At 35.9% G+C, this 14,726-nt stretch overlaps 1 pseudogene; it reads right to left on the reverse strand.

Moving 5' to 3' along the window:
• Positions 1 to 12,162: 12,162 nt before the first annotated feature.
• On the reverse strand, positions 12,163 to 14,557 carry LOC113349993 (annotated as a pseudogene).
• Positions 14,558 to 14,726: the final 169 nt, after the last annotated feature.

The following is a 14,726-nucleotide window of genomic DNA, read 5'->3' on the forward strand; positions in this document are numbered from 1 at the left end:
GGACAAACCCCTACTCATCCCTATACTATAAAGCTTGGCCTTGTATACTTGCAAGTTTTGTGTGCAACCCCATTTCCACACCAGCCGGCAAGTATGGGCCCATGCCCAACTTATGTGTCTGTGGCGAGTTTAAAGAGACCTGATTGGTCGAGGGAAATAGGATCGGTTTTAGGATGGGGCGTGGACAATGGCAAGTGGCGCCAAGGCATGGCCACGCCTCCCTTTGCTGCTACGGCTCCCTGTTTTCTGGGAAAGGTTTCACACCTAATAATCCATGGCGGATTAATTACCTAGTTTGCCTAGGCTTACTTTCGATAAGCAAGGTCTAGTATACTTCCCAAGGTTCAAAAGTAATTGATTGAATTCTATGTGTTGACACAGGGTTCTTTAAGTTCATAGCCAGAGAGAAGCATGCTTTCTGATTGATTACCTCATGCAAAGACCTTATCCTTGATATTTGGAAATTCGTGCTACTCTGCAGCGAGTGAACACAAATTTTCATGCCATATCAACATTAAGGGTTTAGCCGGGGAACATAGCATAGAAAGCATTCAAAAAAACTTATATTAAGTGAATATAGGCAAGGCGCCGAAATTTACAGAACATGGGATGGTTGTTACATGCTCCAGTCTGGATAAATTTCATGTAAGTATATTGAACGGCTCAATAAACGTGTCGGAGGAGAGGCTGACACTCATGGATCTGTTTCCTTACAGAGTGACGTCACATCAGATGTAAGGTTTTACAATTCTAACCTTAAGCTAAAAACCACCATCAACATGCACTTACAACACAATCAAGTTGTGTTGGGGTGAACAATGTCTTGCTCACCACAAGTGACCTTTGGATTATCATGAAAGAGATCCCTTTTAGAATCTTTCACATCCAATTCCATTTTTCCAAAAAACTTGTTAAGTTCCAACATCATGGATACTGCCTTCTCCATAGTCATGGAATTTTCTGGAAGATCATTCCTTTTCACACTCAAAGCATCATTGGCTTTCTTTGGTACCCACTTCTGAGTGCGTTTAGGAACAACCGGAACCTTCTTCCCATTACTCTCTTCTATAATTCTCGGAAGAGAAATGTATTGAATATTATTTTGCAAGTTAGTCTTTCTCCAATTGGGAGTATCGGATCTTGTCTTCGTCTTTACGAAGTTATCCTTTTGATAACTATTATGATTGTGAAAAGGATTCCTATGACGTTTATAGGCAAAACTAGGATTATCACAGCACTGATTCCTTTGCCTAAAAGTTGGACAGTTACAACCTGTAACGTTAAGGGGATTAGTCTTAACACATGATCTTGGTTTCACAACTTCTTGTGATGCCCAAACAAGAACATCATGAAGTTTCTCATTACTTATACGGAAACGACATCTCCTTTCCAAGTGACCTTTATTTCCTCAATATTGGCAAACATAAGGAATGTTTTTACCTCGATCCATGTGCGCTGACTTTGGAGGTTGATATGCTTTTCTCTTTCGAACTTTAACTTCCGGTGAAGGTATTTCACTTTTTTCATCAGTGGAAACCTATTGTTGAGAAGAATCACTAGCCTTGACAAATTTTACCTCTTTGCTAATACTTGGAGCATTTATTCCCTTATAGCAAAATCCTCGTGTATCGCGATGATTTTTACTTGCTCCTAGCATAGTGGTTAATTTTCTTGAACTAGTATTGAATTTTTTCAATTCATCTTCCAACACTTTGATTTTATCAAGAGAAACAGATAAATCAGCCTCAAGGCGTTTTTCTCGAGTGAGATAAGCGTTTTCTCTGTCATCAAAACTTGCTTGTTAAGAGTTAATCCTTGCTTCAATTTCTGCAAGTTTCTCTTCCAACAAAAATTAATTTTGACAAATATTATCAAACTCAAGTGACTTCATACGTAGGTTTTCCTCATAATCCCTGAGGATCGATTCGTTAGAACGATCCGAAACATAAACACCTGCGTAACATCTTCTCAGTTTCTTATTTATACGATAGAGATTAGTCAGAAAAGATGTGACATGAGAAGTTGTCATATTTTTTTTCCAACGAATTCAAAATCTTAACATACTCTGAGACTTCCTCATCAATATATCTATCAATATTTGAATCACCTTCATCAGAAAGTTCACCTAATGTTCTTCTAGGCGTGTTTCCCATAATTCAACAGGTTCTACATAAAGAGAATGTTTAGATATTGACCTAGATGTGACAGTTTTCTCAGGTGAATCCGAGCTTTGAAAAACATCTGGTAATTTATGAAATGGTACATTATTAGAGACAGACTCGTCCATAATCAGATTGCTACAAACACAGACTTATAAGGTCTTAATGTGTTTGTCGGATATGATACCAATTGAAAATGCCGGGGTCTAATAACCACACCCAACAATTCGTTTTGCAATCTGAGAGGACTTACTCCAATACACTTTCTAGAGAATCAACTAGACAGTCAGACTCAATCTAGAATAAAGTATATCAAAGAGTTTAATATCTCTAACTCTTAATTAAATCTGCAATCAGCAAATGGAAATTTGCGAGCCCGATTGAATATAAGAGGAATTACTTGAACGGTACCAAAGACCAATGTTCAAGTGTCAATCAATGTAAATCAACAACCAAAGGTTGGATATTTTAATTGATTGATCTTAGCGCACAACCTGTGATATTTCAATTATATAACAAAATATAATGTGGAAAAGAAATAACATAGGCACCAGAATTTTGTTAACGAGGAAACCGCAAATGTAGAAAAATCCCGGTACCTAGTCCAGATTGAACATCACATTGTATTAAGTCGCTACATACACTAGCTTACTACCAATTAACTTCGGACTAGAATGTAGTTGAACCCTAATGAATCTCACACTGATTCAAGGTACACTTGCGCTCATTACGTCTCTGATCCTAGCAGGATACTACGCACTTGATTCCCTTAGCTGATCTCACCCACAACCAAGAGTTGCTACGACCCAAAGTCGAAGACTTGATAGACAAATCTGTCTCACACAAAAAAGTCTATAGGATTGAATAAATATGTCTCCCACAGAAATACCCAAGAGTTTTTGTTCCATCTTTTGATAAATCAAGGTGAACAGGAACTAATTGATAAACCAGACTTATATTCCCGAAGAACAGCCTAGTATTGTCAATCACCTCACAATAAACTTAATCGACTAGCGAAACAAGTTATCGTGGAATCACAAATGATGGGACGAAGGGGTTTGTGATTACTTTTCTATCTTACCTATCAGAGATATAAAATCTCGAGCCAATTATTTCAATTGAACTCAACACGACAGAAACATCAAGATCAGATCACGCAACTACAAAGAGAATAGTTTGTTCTAGCTTCACAATCCCAATGAAGTCTTCAAGTCGTTAACCTACAGGGTATCGAGAAGAAACCTAATGTTAAAGGAGAATCGACTCTAGTTATGCAACTAGTAACACACAGGAGGTATGGGGATTAGGTTTCCCAGTTTCTAGAGTTCTCCTTTATATAATTTTCAAATCAGGGTTTTTAATCCCAATTACCTTGGAAACAAAGCATTCAATAATCACTGTTATATGAAAAACCTGATTTAACCAAGCTAATATCTTTCAACCGTTAGATCGAACTTAGCTTGTTACACACAAATGAAATGTACCCCCATTTAGGTTTATGTAACCCTACCTAAACGTGTACACCATGTTGATTCACAAATAAATAACCAAGGTTAGCCATATGATTACTCTCATATCAACCTTATTCATCTCTACCATAACTAGTTCAAATGACTCAAATGAAACTAGTTAAAGAGTTGTTCAATTGTTATAGAAAAAACAATTGAAACCAAGTCGGTTTGATTCACTTGAATCAATCATGAACATTATAGCCACGGTTTGCAAAGATTGCATTCCTTATGACTTAAATGTTTAAGTCCATGAACTGACCGATTTGACAAAGTAACCAGCTTAAGTATGCGTACTTAAGCAACCGGATTTGAGTTTGTTAAGTTTCCAAACTCAGCATAAATTTTCGGTTCGAAAACTTCTGCCCGTACGCATACTTAAGGTGACTAGTTTAGGAGTTTGTAATTCCCAAACTCAACATATATTTTCGATTCGAAAACTTCTGTCAGTATGCTTACGGGTACGCATACTTATCTTGTCTCCTTCACCAATTTCGTATACACACATATGCATACTCTTGGCTCCCGGTTTGTGGATTTATACAGTAATGTGCGAACACACTATACATGCTTATATCCAAATATGGTTACATCATCAACTCTTTATTTCAATCATTGAAACATTCTTCTATAATGACAATAGCCGTTTTCACACACTATTAGCATCAAAGCAATTTTCAAGATATTGAAATAATCATTATCGAAACATTCCAAGCCTACATCAAATGATTGTATCACACAAACCATGTAAGATGTTACTCGGCAATTTTCTCATGATATAAGATGAATTTGGTTGAAGCGAAAGCTTATCAACACATATTTCGAGAAATATGTAAGCGAGATATACTCAGATCGAAATCTCAAATGTGTATAGAGAAAACTATATCGTAACGCGACTAATGTCTCAATATAAGAGATAGTATAAATAGACTTTCCAAGTGATAGATGAGTTCAAGTCTCCACATACCTTTTTTCGAAGAAGTTCCACAAGCTCCCCTTAGTAGTTCTTCGTCTTCAAATGATGAACTCTGTGAAATCTAAGCTCAACTACACTATCTATGTCCTAGTCTGAGACATCTATAAATAGGCTAGAAATCAAGACTTAATGTTTTGATCACTAACATTGACAAACATGCTTGAGATAGCAACACATACGAGTTCGACCGAGCAGTGCTCTAACATAAGTTATATCATAGCTTATGTATATTGAATGACAAAGTATAACGATTATCTTTTGAACTTCGTAATTGCGACATAAACACTATTTTTATAACTATTTACTAGATTGTGTAATGATCTTAGGATTGACTCCATGACTAGAAAATTATGTTTAACCTCATGAGTTAAAGGAAATAGACTTGCGAAATTTGTTTCATAGTTGAAAGGAATCAGTGGGATTGGTGGTCCAATTCCTATTGGGGATCTATAGAAAGACCGATCCCAATTGGGATCTATAGCATGATAAATCCCTATCTATTGGGGATCTATAGCGGGACGGATCCCTATTGGGGATCTCTAGCATGGACAATCCCCATATCAAAATTATATTTCCGGTTTCACGTAGTCTCTAGGGGTTGTGTGATTTTTGGAATACGGGTTTGCTATTTAGGAAAGTTCAAGATGTCGACATAATATTTTTTTTGTATAAGTCAAATATTGATGTCGACGTAATGAGTAATTTGAACATGCGTAAAATCATGTTCTTTTATTGTTCAACTATATTCCTTGATACTCAAGGTGAGATCCCTAACTGAAATGTTTAAGAATCTTTTTATTAAGATTTTCGAATTTACATGTTTTATTTTTCCGGCAAGTAAAAAATGTCTACAAAACATAACGGGCTCTAGAGTTGGATGAGATCTCTTATACTTACACTACTACTTCTTATCTTCTCTTGTGTTCTCTCCTCATGTTAAATACCTTAGCCGTGGATGTATGTTTCGTTAATGTCCAAGCCACATAATTATTTATCTCAATATGCCTTACTCTCTTTATCTTTACCTTGGTTGTGTTGTCTAGTTTTGCTTGCAACTACAGAAGGGTCCTTACTCACTGAGATCATCGAGAAAAACCTCAATTATTCGGTATAGTTTAAAAACTACTACTCAAAAATTATAATAGGTAAGTTAAATTTAATCTAGACTATTCTATTAATGAATTTGGACTTGCTTCCTTACATCCCCGTTTGAGCCTTTAAATTCCAATGTAGATAATGGAATCCACCGTTTAATTTAAACACAACCCCAAATGTTAGAATCTAATGTAATTTGTTTTGTTTTTTTGATCGGCAAACGTAAATAGATTAAAGGCACAAAAGCCATGTGCGGGGACATTACTACTAAAGAAGAGCAAAAGCTCAAGGAAAGAGCAATATAACAAGAATAAACTAATGAAACATAAATTCCAAGCTAACAAGAACCTCAACAAGAGAAGAAGTAACTTGCATACCAGAAAAAGTTCATATGTTATATCGAGAACTTACTAGAGGAACAACAACAACAATCAAGGAGGAAACTCATCAACGTCCTCAATGGTTAAGCCGATATGATTTTCAACAATACCACTAAGAATTTCTTGGCGATATTTCTTCGAAGAGGGAAAATTAAACCCGATCACTAAAGGAATTAAGCATAGTTTTCCTTTTTGCGCTCAAAGAACCATTAGGGAAGAAACCCGTGACTTTAGATTTTAAGCTTAATTTTCTGTTTGAAACCAAAATTAGTTCGAAAGAGGACGGTTTCTGGATGCTCATGACCTAATCTTCCACAACTAAATCCGAAATAGCAACCTCATATTCTTCAATCCCTTCAAACCTATTATAAGTCTCGAAACTGGGGGAATGTAAGGATCAGTTGATGAAGTGCTGGCACATTCCGCAACCTGATTTACACTTATTTCAACCTCCTTATCAACCTTGAATCCTTTTTCAATCTCTTCAACTGATATGGTTTCTTTCTTATTCTTAGATCTTCTTTTTTTTCTTATTAACAGTCTCACTAGTAACGGTAGTAGCTTCAATCTTATTAGCTACAGCTGCAGCTTCAACTTTTGATCTACAGCCAGAGACTAAATGTCCCACTATTTTGTAATGGGAACAAAATTTTGGGACTTTCATAATCTCATCAAATTGCCAAAATCCTTCTTCACTGTCGTCATCATCATCCCCCACCCAAACTCGATCCGGAACCTTCTTCGCAAAATCCACTTCTACTAAAACACTAGCAAAATAACGGAAATCCATAGAGGGAGTTGTGTCGTCTACCTGAATTGGTTTACCGAAAGCCTTAGACAAAGCCAACAAATTTTCCTCTGTCCAGTATTTTAAGCGTAGACCAGGGAATTTAATCCAAACCTTTGCTAAGAAGTTCTCTGATTATCCGGGTTGAATTTCGGCTTCCAATCTCTAACCTGCAAATATTGATCAACCACCTTCCATAAAACCCCTGACCCAATCAGAATCTTGTCTTTATCAATATCTAGTTTTATAATAAAGAAGCCTCTTCCTATTGGAATGAGCTTAACTTTCCCTTCAACATTCCATTGAATTAACAGATGGTCTCTAGCATCTTCCAACTTAATCTTGCTTAGACCAAGTCTTCCGATAAGATTGAACTTCCATTGATTTGAACCTTTCTTATACATACCATTAGTAAGATTAATGGCAGGTAAATCTCCTTTGAGATAGGGAGCAGGAAGCGCATTCAAAATAGCAGAAGATACAACTCTTTTACTGGAAATTTTAGCCTTAAACAAAGAAGAAAACCCTCCCAAGGGAGCCCAAGTGAGTTTCATTATTGGACAAAATCGACATGATAAATCCCAAAACCAAATTTCTGAGATACTAAGAACAAACTCAAGAAACCCAAAGAACATGAAGACCTAAGAAGTTCACGAAAAGACCCAAATATGAGAGGATCAAAAAGGAAGAAATAGACAGGATTAAACCCTAAGAATAAATTTGGAAAAACCTAAAAGACTGAGAAGAGATCAGGAAGAAAATAAGAAGAAGGAAAAAAACACGAGAGGTTAAAAGATGAAATTAAACCAAAAAAAGAAGGGCCTGGAGGAATCAGCAACACCGAGAGCACCAATCAATCTCAGGAAACAAAACCATTAGAGAGAAAATCAAGCGCGGTTAAGAAAGAAATCAAAACCCTACAAAAGTCAAAATCGCATGACTTAAGTCAAAGAAAATATCATAAAAAATTGGTTGTGAAATGCGGAAGAATTTAACGTGATTTTTTCAAGTGTTAGTTTACTTCATTTAGCATGACTCTGTTTTGGCAAAACAATTTCATAAAGAATTGATTAGTAGATATCACTAAAAAAAAATACCCTGTCGAGAAAATCATAGGGAGATATTAAAAGTCAAGTTACGCATGCAAAATGTCGTGCTGATCATATCCACTAACTTCGATTTTAAGATAACAAAGAAATGGTTTAGTGGATACTTGAACTTAGTGATCAACCACTAAATATCCGCCTGCATAAAGCATATTCTCAATTCCTCACTATAAATCCATATCCATAAGAAGCATCTCACATTCTTACAATGCAACTTTTATTGGTGCTTGCATCATTTTCTAATCATATTTAGTGATAAACCTACGCTCACTCAAGGGTTGCATTTGCATACACCTCTCATGTACTCAAATACATATATGTGCAAGAACACTAACTTAACTGTAGTTCTGTCTTAAAGCTATTTATAGTTTCAAGATGTGAATGCATTACAGTAGAAAAGGGTCATGGCTGCTAATGGGTGATCGAAATTGTCTGGAGGTACCGTTTCATATGAGATAAAAAAGTTATATCCGATCCTGACCGTCGGATCACTCAACGGGTACCCCTATCAATTCCGATCCCCATTAGCAGCCATGGAAAAGGGATGCAGTACCCTAGGAAAAGATGACCTATATTGATTGTGTTGTGTTATAGGATCATTTCAGTAGAGACAATTTATACACTTTTAATGATTCTCCACTAATGAAAAAATAAAAACTTTTTGTTTTTAAAATCATACCACAACGAGTATTATGAAGTGAATCAGCTAAAAGCATAGTAGTACAACTTAAATTAAGAATTCTATTATTGGGGCTTAAAACAGATGGGTTTTTGGGGCTTTTAAGAGTCATGAAATAACAACTCATAGGATGCCTTATCTATATTTTTCTAATCTACCCTTCATTTGATTAATGCTAATTAAATTGATTAAGCTAACTAATCAGTCTTAGTGAATCGATTAGACTAATCAAAACACTAATCATTTGAAAATCAAAACTTGATTTTATCGAGTCTTGAAGAAGGATAAATGTCGATTTTGGAAGAAAAAAATTTGGCAAATTTTGAAGATAAATGACCAAACTCTTCATCACAAAACTCAAGATAACCTTATAATCAACTCCCGACATCAATTTTATCAGTTCAAATCCGTCGAAAATCTGGAAAAAAGAATCTGGAATTTTCTGCATTAACGGCTGGGTAAACTTGTCGACCCGGCCGAAACACCACATAACGGTTGGGATATTAAGAATTCCAAGCCGTAAATAACTAAAACGTCTGGGATATTAGGAACTCCCAGCCGTGATTAAAAATATCGGACGGGACATTACGAACTTCTAGCCGTAATTCTTCCATGAATTACCTAAGTCTGCAAAACGGCTGGGTATACAAACTTTCCCAGCCGTAATTAGATTTGGAAGTTTACATTTTTTTTGGATTCAACATGAATTCTTAATACAATTGAAAATTACTGATACTTTCATTAACTAGACCACAATAAAACTCATTACATGCTTAATATATCCCCATCACAAAGTTGGTTTTAGTAACATCCCTTCCGATGTATCAAGAAATCTTTGATGATGGTCATTTGAGCTTCGAAGTTGAAATTATAACCTTTCCATTTTCTCCATTCCTTGTTAGCTTGAGCTACGACTTCTTCATCAGTCTCACCTCTAAGTCGAAGTTGCTTGCACATACGAAGTAAAACCATACACTCTTGCACTTTTTTGCGTATGTTTGCGAATCGAAGATACAATTCAATCTCATTGAAGATATAATAACGGATGGGAAGTTGATTTATCGACCAAGCCGTAAAAACCATAACGGCTGGGATTTTTTTTTCTTTTCATTGCTTTCTCATATTACGGATAGGAATACCTAGCCGCCTAATAAAATCGGTTAGGAAACTATTATTTGCGGTTTGGAAAACCAATTACGGACAACAAAACCTAGACGTTACCACTAACGCTGAAACATGCATTCAAACTCAGAGACATATACGGCTAGGAAAGTCCTAGTCGTGATTTAGTCTTTGCGGATGGGAATAATTTATCTCGTACGCATCGACCAGAATTACGGCAGAGTATTCAACAATTTCCCATCGGTGAAAATTAAAACGGCCGGGAGTTCTTATATCTCCCAACCGTGTTACAATTAAACGGCTGGGTATTCAACATATCCCAACCGTGATACATATTTACGGCTGGGAATCAAAGAACTCTCAGCCGTAATCAAATTCTGAAACTGTTTTTTTCAGACCTAAAATCTTCGAAACCAACTGAAAGATCGAGAAAGAGCTTAAATAAACAGTGGGTATTTCGATTCATACCTTATTGTTGTCATCTCGGGAGTCTGGGAGGCTGGTCCATCTCCTTCATTCAATTCCTCTTCATCTTCACTTACCACTTCATTAGTTGAAGTTGGTTTCTCTGCTTCAATAGGAAATTGATTCGACGAAGAATGACCTAATTTTTCCTTTACTTTCATGCTTTTATACAATGAGTTTAATCGACGATGTAATTTTTTTGAATCGACGATTAATCGTTTCAAACGAAGAATGATAGATGAAGAAGAATGAAAACAGAAAGGGGGAGTAAGCGAAGAAGAAGAAGAAGAAGAAGAAGAAGAAGAAGAAGAAGAAGAAGAAGAAGAAGAAGAAGAAGAGGAGGAAGAAGAGAGAGGTGGTGGTGGGACGGTTTTTTTTTTTCTTCTAATAATTTTGATTTTCAGTTTTTTTTAATTTAATAATTTTTTTGATTAGATTAATCAGTTAATGGAAGGGTAGAAGTGTCATAAATGAAAATTATTGAGGATGTTTTTAAACTTTTACATAAATCTGATCTCCCCCTATACCATTTAGTCTCCACATAGTCTTTCAAACCCCAAAATCCGACCACTTAAAGCCCCAATAATAGAGTTCTAAATTAATCATCAATCGAGAATGGTGTTTAGGACTTTGGGGATTACAGTTACGTCACCCCGTAATAATTATGCTATAAAACGTATTTTTAACAAAAAGAATTGGAACACGAACATCTTAAGTTAGGCCATTTCACTTATACTTTTTCTTTTCGTTTTTGTTAATTAAGGAATATATTAGAGGTTTATAGGTTTTTCACTTTTCAATATTCTCAACCAATATTTAGATTTTATTCAATGACTACATTTTAACATTCTTGTTAACAGTTGCACCTAAACCTTAGATGGCCACTTTCTGTTCGAACAATTGTCGTGTTCTCAGTTTGGTTTAATGCATTACAGTGACAAGCATATCTGTGTTGTATTCTTATTTATCACTAATTAAAGCTTAATCACAGTGTGAAGGTGGGTCTAGTTTGAATACTCTATTGACAAGACGATGGTAAAACTAGTGCTAGATGAGCGGGGGCGGAGCTAGAATTTACAAGTAGGGGTGCAAAAATCTTCCTGGGGTACAAAATATTTTTAGTGATGCAAAATAATAAAAAAGTATGCTTGTGTATAGCATTGTATCTTTAGCCGGGCGTTAAAAGGGTTTTGAAGCTAGCTGGGTAGAGGACCTAGGGGTGCAAATGGACACCCTTGCACTACTCTAGCTCCCCCCCTACATATGAGTGATTTTCTGTATTGGTCGATATAGCACCGTATGTCCGTATCGGCCAGTACGTTGTTGACATTGATCGAGATCCTCAGTTTATTTGTAATATTCAATCAATTTTATTTACCTTAATGATTTATATAAACATCTAATATATGCAAATTCCGTATAATGGAGGACGACAACACATAAATTTATCACAAAATTGTTTACATACCCTTAGTTCCTGCCGGTCCAGTGAATACACCAATACTACCCTATCATATCTATATCAGCGAGTATCGCTACATTGATACCTTATATTGCGAGCCATGGTCCGAAAACATGTACCAAATGAGATTTGACTTTATGTTTGTTGCAAATAGTTCGGTTCAAACATAGTTCGGTTTTTATGTACGAGAATTATAGATTAAGGAATCCCTTGAAATAGGGACGTTTTGAGCTTTTGGTGGGAACTAATCTATTACACTCGATGAAGATGGGAACTCATCTCCCAAAATTAGTGTGTTTTGGTCGGAAAAACACGAGGACATTTTCGATTATTTTGTAAATACACATGACGTGTAACGACGATAAAATAAAAATGGGGACTGAGTTGGTATGATTTAACCATAACCAATCGGCGTCATGACGAACATTGTGGAATTTATAATGCTTGACCAATAGGAGTAGGAATTATCCCATCCGCTGATATATTTTTATAACCCATATACTGCATAAAATTTCAAAGGCTATGCAATTGTAGGGGTTAAGATACTAGTCTCTAAAAAAGAGAACAGTGAGTAAAGCAAGAAATATCTCGCAAGTCAAATTAAAATCACTCATCTTTCTTCACAACCATAGGTAGACACTGACAAATACGAGCATGTCATTGCTTCCTTCCTCTTCCTCTCTTGGTTGGTTGTGTTTCTGCTTGCTCTTTTCCAGATACTTCTGTTATATCCGCTGCATAATATTCAATTAAGGCATGTTTAGGCATTAACCGTGGCTGATGTTTGACAAGATTCGTAATGAAGTGTCTTGAGTACCTCATATAAGTAAGAATTTCCAAACGCTAAAAGGCTTCTCATAAAAGCAAAACCACTTTCTATCAAATAGGGCAAAGACAAACGTAGCTATGCTCAAAGGTAGTGATTCGGTTTATGATCTTGTGGTGATACGTAAATAAGAAAAAAGGTTAAGGAGAAAATACAGTACCATCAGGACCCCGAAAAAGATGTTGTTCAGTTTCTCCATCTTCTTAGCATCTTGTGCCTGGTCCGTCTTGAACTTAAGACACTGACCAAAAAAAGGGGGGAAAAAAAGAACCCATAATCATGCCAGCGCTAGAAGACCCACAAATAAGCATATTGCACACATCATTTGACATGTTGCATGTAGCATGAAGGGGATAACATCCAATTCATATAGCATCTTTATACAAAAATAAAAATTTGGAGAATAACCGAATAACACATATTTATTCCAAAGCATTACCATGACAACATACACCACTACGTATGGTATCTTAATCATCACATATATATATATATATATCAATTAGACTTGACACTGAAGAAAGCACATAAATTTTGTTGCCCGGCATTCAAAGGCGTATACTCCAAGTATGTTGTGTCATTTTCTGTAGGAATTCTCACTCGAATGCTGAGGATGCATGCTAAAACTTGGCATTTTGGTTTACCCTTTAGGTTTCTCTTAGCCAATGGGTTCTTAAAATGTAGACACTCTTACTTAGTCCTGCCCATGGGCGGAACCAAGGGTGGGCTAACCAAGATTTTCGCCACAAAAATCGCCGTTAATTTACAGCAATTTTTTTTGCCTAATTCACAAACAATCTTGGTTCTATTCTAGAATAATTACATTCACTGCAATATAATAAACTCGAAAGTTAGATTTGCTTTTCGGGTTCTACTCAACAATTATTGTCGATGACATAAAAATTACGCATATAAAAAGCTAGCAGTAAAATATGGTAAACAAGAATTCGTACCTCCCGGTTATCAGTAACTTTGAGAACCAACTTCCCGTCACATGTCTGTATTTCATTACATACCTTGACTAAATTTAACCCCAGATTATGAAATGAATCAAGGAAAAATCAATCCAAAACCCAAATTATCACAATAAATAAACAAAGATTAGAATAACAAGAAAGGATTCTGATTGTGGATCCTACTAAGCCTCTCTTCCACCTAGATACCCATCCCGTACCATACCTCATCAATATCATCACATCTGATAATTAGAATGGTTTAGTTTAACATATTCAACACATTATGACTCTATATCTAAGCGGTAGCCTCAACACATAAAATGTTCAATAACTGTGTTTTGAGATCAAACGACTAAATTAGTCCGATTTGCCTAGTCACCTTGAACTCGCTTTCTCAGCAATTCAGAAATCACTAGTTAACTTGAATCTTAACTTGGCCGGCTCATAAATCATAAGACTTCCTACTTCCATTTGTTTTTGTGATCCAAAAATTCTTCATACTAACTTTGTGAAATTATCAGGCAAACTAATTGATGCCTCAATCGATAACAAAAGAAGTAGTAACTACACCAGTAACTAATTATTTTCCTTGCTAAATCAAAGTTTTCATTAGTAGCAAAAAGGATATATAACTGGTGGACACTACAACCACTCAATCTCAAAAATGAATAAAAACCTGTAACTAAAAAAACGAAAAAAACAAAAAAAGGAAACGAGATCATACCAAAAAGAAAAAGCAGTAATTAAATATATGGAAGGATACAGATTGGGGATCCGCGCGAAACAATTGGATAGATCGTTCCGCGAATTCGTCCCACGAGCTTAAGTACACCATCTTTTGGAACCCTGAATCGAATGAATGGATGGTACAGAAGATTTTTGTTGTTTCTAGGGTTTCATAATCGTAATTACGTTTTTAAGGGGTTTAACGTCAAACCGTTAAGAAGAAGTACGACTAGAATTCTCTTCTTGCTTATTTTCGAGTAACTTCACCTACTCCACCCTATACTTCCCTCAAAAGTAAGAATAACCCCTCACATACTGTATTCGTAAGCATAACCCCCTCTTAAACCCTCGGGAGCAGTTGCTATGCGATCCATTTGATCCCACTATGAGATAACAAAAGTGAAAAATGGATGGATAAATGGTAAATATTAGTTTGTCCATTTCGGTTTACGAAGAGCCGCGCGGGTCTACTTCAACCA

The sequence above is a fragment of the Papaver somniferum genome, chromosome 2 (genome assembly GCF_003573695.1).
Source record: "Papaver somniferum cultivar HN1 chromosome 2, ASM357369v1, whole genome shotgun sequence".
NCBI classification, from domain to species: Eukaryota; Viridiplantae; Streptophyta; class Magnoliopsida; order Ranunculales; family Papaveraceae; genus Papaver; species Papaver somniferum.